The sequence below is a fragment of the Ornithorhynchus anatinus genome, chromosome 6 (genome assembly GCF_004115215.2).
Source record: "Ornithorhynchus anatinus isolate Pmale09 chromosome 6, mOrnAna1.pri.v4, whole genome shotgun sequence".
NCBI classification, from domain to species: domain Eukaryota; kingdom Metazoa; phylum Chordata; class Mammalia; order Monotremata; family Ornithorhynchidae; genus Ornithorhynchus; species Ornithorhynchus anatinus.
In genome coordinates this window covers 41,165,897-41,173,671 of record NC_041733.1, presented here as the reverse complement: position 1 = coordinate 41,173,671, position 7,775 = coordinate 41,165,897, and the positions used below count along the sequence as shown (strand labels likewise).

Sequence of the window (7,775 nt, the reverse complement as noted above, 5' to 3'; positions counted from 1 at the left end):
TGGGGAGTGGGGGAGAGAAAGGTGGCACGAGTTTCTACTGTTGGCTGAAATCCAGAAAGGAGTCCCAAATCCCCAACCACAGCATTGCAGAGTTCAGGGTAGGATGGCCTGAGGGAGTCAACAGTGGTATGGTGGGGAAGAGTGGAGCAGGAGGTTTTCTATTAGAAATGGACTTGTCCAGTTGTCCTGAATCTCCAGTCCCTGGAGATGGAGTGCCTTTTGGGGTTCTGAGGAGGAGGCTACTAAGTACTAATAGAGTTAAGTATTATAATAATATGATGATTATGATATTTAAGTGCTTACTATGTTCCAAGCACTGTTCTTTGTGCTGGGGTAGATACAAAGTAATCAATTTGTCCCACAGTGGGCTCACAGTCTTAATCCCCATTTTACAGATGAGGTAACTGAGGCACAGAGAAGTTAAGTGGCTTGACCATGGTCACCCAGCAGACTTGTGGCAGGGCTGGGAATAGAATTCGTGTCCTCTTATTCCCAATCCTGTGCTCTGTCAGCTTTAGCTGTGATGGTCAGTATTTGTGACCACCAGGCTGCTGCTCCCCCACCAGAAAAAAAAAAAAAAAATCAACCCAAAAAACTAGGTTGTCTCCTTACCCCTCTATCTCTAGCTGTGAGAAATGATGTTCCTGGAGGCTGAGGTGTTCGGTAACAGATGAGGACCGCAGAGGGCAGGAACCCAGCCCCTTAGGCTCACTAATCCACGTGTCTTTCAGGGCCAGTTTTCTCCACCCCATATGGATTTCCACCAGGATGGGTGGGAGAAGCTCCAGTAACAATCAACTTCCATGAGGGGAATGCTCCAGTTTCCTCTTCCAAACACCCGGAGGAGTTTTTGGTGGTGAGTCCCAAGTTTCTGCCCACACCCCTGCCGGCTCCATATCTTGCTGATTCAGACACGGACAGAAGCCCCGCAGTGCACAGCTTGGGGTAGTAGGCCCAAGGGTGGAGTCTGACCAGCTCTTTCTGTCCAAACAGATGCTGTTGAATGTGTTGTCCTTGGCCTTGAGGAACATCCCCTTGCAGCATAGGCATAGTCAAATCAATCCCTAGTCTTGCCCCACCAGTTAGAGATTGAACTGTGGACCATGTTGCCCCCACGAAGGGAAGGATTTGTGTGTGTGCGCATTTGTATGTATGTATAAAGGGGCTAAGTCTTTGGGGAAGGATAGTTAAGACAATGCTGCCATTCTAGGTATGGAGGCTGATTGTGGAAACAGGGCCTGGGGCTCTGTGCAGGGAACTGGTTCTGCCTGACTTGATTGTGGGACTGAGAAGGCAGCCCTAAATTCTATATCTGGGTTAAACCTCCCTGCACACACAGTCCTCTCTGCAGGGTCAACCTACAAATTCTCAGGCCCTGGAAATGGGATCTGACTTGGCCTGGCAGCGGAGGCTTTTGGGAGTTTAGTGTCCAGAGTCAGGGAGTAAGATGATCAGTGTATCTACTCCATTCTTCTCTAAAAAGCAGAGTAGTGAGATTGAGTTGTCAAAGGTGTGGACAGTGTGCATGGAGTGCCAGCATTGTACCCAAAACTGAACTTTGTTCAGTTTGGATTTAACCTCCAGTCCAGGGACTACAGGCACCTCGTGGGCTAACAGATTTGGAGGGGGTGGCTAAGTATTAGTAGGGCAGAATTTTTGCGACTGATTGTTTAGGTCTGTAGACTTCACGTCTCCTGGTGTTAAGGTCATTTGGAGGAGGGAAAACTTAATGCTTTGTTTAAAACAAAACAAAACAAAAAAACAGTCTGAAACCCTACCCTTTTCTCTCCAACTTCTGACCCTCTTGGAGACAATAGCGTCTGGAGATTTAAATGTGATCTTCAGCTTTAGATAGAGGGCACTCTGAGAAACACGTATCTTCAGGATCACTAAGCCAGGCGTCAGATGTGCATTGGCAAGGACCCGCGGTGGAGTTCCAATAGTACCCCACCTCCTTCGGATAGATGCTTCGGGATCCCAGTGTTGCCAGAGGAGGCCTCGACAGTGAGTCTTTTCCTGGTTCCTTGTCTAGACAGCTCTGAGACCCAGCAGGATGTCCCTCAGCCTCAAAGTCTGGCAGTGCATAGGTTAGGGTTGGATGACAGAGGGGAGACTCTGACTAGATGTTAATTGCTGTACAAAGGCAGCTCAGTGCACTTTCCTGACCTTGAGGATCATCCCTCCGTAGTTTGGGCAGTCTGGTCCGTTTTCAGACTTGTCCAGCCATTGAGATGGAACCATGGGAAGGTGTTGCTACCTCAAAAGGAAGGTGTTGTGGTGGTGTGGGGGTATGGGCGTGTGTGTAGTGAATGCCTTTCGCTTGAAACAAAAACTCCTCACTCTTGGCTTCAAAGCTCTCTTTCACCTGGCCCCCTCCTACCTCACCTCCCTTCTCTCTGTCTACTGCCCACCCCATACGCTCTGCTCCTCTGTCACTAACCTCCTCACGGTGCCTCGTTCTCATCTGTTCTGCCGTTGACCTTTGGTCCACGTCTTACCACTGACCTGGAATGTCCTCCCTCTCACATCCGCCAAACTAACTCTCTTCCCCTCTTCAAAGCCCTATGGACAGCTCACCTCCTCCAGGAGGCCTTCCCAGACTGAGCCATCCCGTTCCCTCTGCCCCTCCTCCCATCTCCATTCCCTCTTCTCCCACCCTCTGCTCTACCCCCTTCCCACCCCCCCAGCACTTGTGCATATTTGTATATATTATTTATTACTGTATTTCATTAATGATGCTTGTATGTCTACGATTCTCTTTACCTTGATGGTATTCATTCAATTGTATTTATTGAGCACTTAGTATGTGCAGAGCACTGTACTAAGCGCTTGGAATGTACAATTCGGCAACAAATAGAGACAATCCGTGCCCAACAACAGGCTCACAGTCTAAACGGGGGAGACCGAAAACAAAACAAGTCATCAGGCATCAATACCATCAAGATACATAGAATCATAGAAATAAATACATCATTAATAAATAGAATAATAAATGATATACAAATATGCACATATGGGGGAGGGGAAGAGCAGAGGGAGGGAATAGGGGAATGGGGAGGGGTGGAGGGGAAGGGAGGGCTCAGTCTGGGGAGGCCTCCTGGAGGAGGTGAGCTGTCCATAGGGCTTTGAAGAGGGGAAGAGAACTAGTTTGGTGGATGTGAAGAGAGAGGGCATTCCAGGTCAGCAGTAGGACGAGGGCCAGGGGTGCATGGCGGGACAGGTGAGAACGAGGCACCGTGAGGAGGGTAGCGGCAGAGGAGCAGAGTGTAGAAAGGGAGAAGGGAGGTGAGATAGGAGAGGTCCAGGTGATGGAGAGCTTTGAAGCCAAGAGTGAGGAGTTTCTGTTTCATGCAAAGGTTGATAGGCAACCACTGAAGGCTTTTGAGGAGGGGAGTGACATGCCCAGAGCATTTCTGTAGAAAGATAACCCAGGCAGTGGAATGAAGAATAGACTGGAGCAGGGAAGGACAGGAGAATGGGAGATCAGAGAGGAGGCTGATGCAGTAATCCAGTCAGGATATTATGAGGGCTAGTACCAGCAAGGTAGCAGTTTGGAGTGGAAAGGGTGGATCTTGGCAAAGTTGTGAAGGTGAGACCGGCAGGTTTTGGTGAGGGATTGGATGTGTGGGGTGAATGAGGGAGCAGAGTCGAGGATGACACCTAGGTTGCGGGCCCGTGAGACGGGAAAATGGTAGTGCCATCCATAGTGATGGGGAAGTCAGGGAGAGGACAGGGTTTGGGAGGGAAGATAAGGAACTCAGTCTTGGACATGCTGAGTTTTAGGTGGTGGGCGGACACTGATGCCTGACCTCTTGTTTTGTTTTGTTGTCTGTCTCCCCCGCTGAGACTGTGAGCCCACTGTTGGGCAGGGATTGTCTCTATGTGTTACCGAATTGTACATTCCAAGTGCTTAGTACAGTGCTCTGCACACAATAAGCACTCAATAAGTACGATTGAATGAATGATGCATGGGGGTTGGGGGGAGGTGGGGAGGAGCATTAGCTGGGTGGGAAGTCAGAACCATGAGGAAGAGGATGCCATAGTTGACAGAAGCTGGTTTTGGAAAATGGGTCTGGGGCTCAGTGGAAGATGCTGGTTCTGTTTTGGCTTGACTGTGGGAGCAAAGACCCGGGCCCCTTAATTCTATAGATGAGTCAAAATCCTGCCTTCCCAATCACCCTGCACATCCTCAGATGCCAAAGAAAGGGACTCTTCTGTGTCTGACGGGCTTCTGGGGAAGCCAGGTAGATGGTGCTTTGTCCGGAGTTAAGGCAGGGCTGGTCACTATTTCATCATCTGCTGAGAAATTGTTATGGGGATTTTTGGAAATGGATATTAATGGTAAGCGTCACAGTGAGGCCCAGTGGATAAGTTGCATTGACCGCCAAGTTGACAGGCTGGGGAACTGAAAATGCAGACACTGTACTAGACACTGATTTTTCTGTCCCACATACAAATGCGCTAGGTACCTCTGGAATCGGGAATACCAGCCCTACAGGCCAGATAGTTGGAGGGGAAGGGTCTCTGGAGTACACAGAGGGGTCCAGTGTGAAGCATAGGGTATGGCATACTAGTGAACAGTACACACTGAATCTTCCTTGCACATTTCTATTTCCTAGAGAAGGGACCTTTATCTGTTGTGTGTTGCTCCCAGGGGAGTGGACTATCAGTGTCCAGACTGTGTGCATGTGTGTCCGTCCATTAGTCCGTCCATCCACCCCATTCTTTTCTGGAATCCTGTAGCCTCCAATCAGAGTCTTTGTTGGGAGTATAAAATGTTTTGGTCCCGCATACTGCAGGTCCTAACCCTCCCCTTTTTAGTCTGCCATTGCACTGGAAACTTCTTGCTCTAGAAATCCAGGCCTTTCCCAGCCTGGAAGTGTGGGGATCCAAAGGCAGGTAGGGAACATGGAGAAGTGATGGCATCTGTCACCATAGGTTCTCTCAGGCCTGTTGAACAATAGGCTGACTTGGCTGGATGGCGCGACGTGGGGTGGGGGGTGGGGGAGCGGGTGATGGAGGACACTGGGAACACTTAATTTTGGAGAACTGCATTGTTTGCATCACCACCCATTTTCTTCTCAACTTGGAGGAGCACCATCAGACCACTCACTGCGCAGTGCTCTTGGGGGGAATTTAGTCACTAAGACCACCTCGACAGTCTCATAGCCCATGAGAAGGAATTTAACTTTGCCGGCTCAGGGCTCGGCAACACTGATTCCCCTCCCTCAGTGACTCCCATGCCTATTGCCTTCACCATCTGTTCTAGGCTTTTAACTCCTGCCTTAAACCCCCAGTGCCCCCAACTCTTTTCGTGTCACTGGGGCAATTGTCAGTGCTTAATAACATGCTCTGCTTTTAAGGAGTATTGAATCAATACTGTCACTACTACCTAAGACTCCTCCTCCTCTGTCATGTTTTTTTCTCAACCTCACAGCTGTGTCTGACCCCGAGGACCACCCTGGTCACCTATGAACACTATGTACTCAATTTCCCCATTTGACACCCCTCCTGGCTTGCCCCCCGTGGTCTTTTTTGCTTGCTCTTCCTTTGACACTTCCTGTGGGTGTTCCCCAAGGTTGGATTCTCTTCTATTCGCCTATTATTCCCTACTCCTTTAGCCCACAGATAGTCTCACAGCTGCCCACTACCTAGCCTTTCTCTCCTTCCCCTATGACTCAGCCCACACCCTTCACTCTAAAGGTGAGCTACTCATCATGTGTATCTCTCTCTCTCTCTCTCACTATTCTCTTGTTTATTCTTCCTTTGACCCTCAAACTCCTCCCCAACCTTCTCATGTAGCAGACCATTGCCTTCCCTCTTTGAGGATCTTCTGAGATGACATCTTCTCCAGGAGGCTGTGCATGATTAACCTTTTATCTCTCCACCCTGTTTTTCCCCCAAACTGCCACTTGATTGCTCTCATTGCTTAAAGACTTGGGCATTCATTAATACTTACCTGCTAGGCACTTAAACATTAAAATTGCCAGTAGAAAGCAATTTTTAACAATAGATGTCTGTTTCCCCTGCTAGACTGTCCTTTCCTGATGGGAAAGGACCGTGTCTCCTTGGATTGTATTTAATAGCTACTGTTTGCTACATGCAGGGTGGACTGAAAGTTCTCTAACTGATCCAAGTGTATTTTAGGTGTAGGATCCACCATTCCAGGTGTGCACAGATGAAGACCAGTAAAGAAACATCAGTCTCACCCCTTGGTTTCTTATCCATGTCTTCAGAGGAGGACCAGAGAGCTAAGGTGGGTCCTTAGCTGAGTCCTATCTGGAACCAACAGGAAGCTTCCCCAGGGACTTGTCTGGACTTGGTTGGCTCTGAGTGGCCATGGTAGAAACCACTACCTAGTGCACCCTAAAACCATTCAGGTTATATGGGTCCTCTCTTCTGACAAATCTTCACTTGTGTTCACAGGGGAGATGAGGAAAAGAGTGCCCAAAGAATGGATTAGGTCACAATGGACCTCTTGGGTTCTCCGGATATTGACTGTGCAGCGTGGATACCGACGGGATTTCTCTCCAGCCCTCTCCAGAGACTGAGCTAGGAATAATACCTTGCCCACAATCCAACAGTGCCATTCCCTTGAGACTAAATATTATATTTCCAGGTGCTGTCTGCGGTCTCCTCTAGAAGTGATGGGTTGGTGTGGGCTATGTGTGTGCATCATGCGGTTGACTTTAGGATGTGAGGGTGCTGTTCATTCATTGAATCATTTTTATTGAGCCCTTACTGTGTGCAGAGCACTGTACCAAGGGCTTGGGAAAATAGCATATCACAACAGACCCATTCTCTGCCCACACAAAGGCATTGTTATAAGTAGGGATCAGAGGGAGGATGAAGAATGGGAGCAAGTCAGGTGCTGGGGAGGGCTTCCTCTCTCTCAGCACCAAGGCTGGCCCCGGATCCAGAGGCCGGGGCTCTGTATCGGGAATAGATCCTGCCGACTGGATTGTGGGCCGGAGAGGACCTGATGCCCTTAAATCTGTAGATGGATCAAACCTACGAGTTCACAGTCCAGGCTTCAGCATGACCCCACACTGAACTCTGGCCTCCAGAGAAAGGAGCCCTTTGGTGCTGATAGTGGGGAGAGCTTGGGAAGAAAGGGGACCCAGCATCAGGAATGGGTCAATTTGCCATGTCAGGTTTTGTGTGTCTGTGTATGGCCCATGACTTGTAGAGAAGAGCATTATAGGGAATCTAGGCAGAGACCAAAACAGATTGGGGCTGCTGGAAGAGCAACAGTTGTTCATGGAAATTGCATTGTTAGTGCAACTAGTTTCCTCACCTGAAAGCCTGGTAGCAGTGGTTTGAGGGAGACTGAGGTGGGGTTCAGAGTCCTTTTGGTGTAAAGAGTAGGTAAAGTGAGAAGTGAAAGGAGCCTCTAAACCCTCCACTTGACCCAGGTGTGCAGAAAAGTTTGCTCCAAAGCCCTGTGTTTCAGGATTTGGTGAAACACGTAATAATAATAATGACGTTTGTTAAGTGCTGACTATATGCCAAGCACTGTAATAAGCACGAGGGTGGATGGAGGCAAATGGGGCTGGACACATGGGGCTGTCATTCTTAATCTCCTTACATGAGGTAACTGGGGTACAGACGAGTGAAGTGACTTGTGCAAGGTAAAACAGCAGACAAGTGGCAGGGCCAGGCTTGAAACTCAGGTCCTTCTGACACACAGGCCCGTGTTTTATCCACTAGGCTATGCTGCTTCTTGTCAAGTTGTTAACATGCTCTTTCTACCTCCTTCCCCCTCTCCCCCAGGA

The 7,775-nt window shown here is 49.1% G+C and overlaps 1 long non-coding RNA gene across 1 annotated transcript; it reads left to right on the top strand.

Annotated features, from left to right (window-relative positions):
* The first annotated feature begins 596 nt into the window (after nt 1-596).
* Nucleotides 597-6,725, top strand: LOC120638464. The gene is made up of 3 exons (XR_005660135.1): nt 597-856; nt 6,148-6,256; nt 6,427-6,725. It is a non-coding gene; the product is annotated as an uncharacterized LOC120638464 (long non-coding RNA).
* The last annotated feature ends 1,050 nt before the right edge of the window (nt 6,726-7,775 follow it).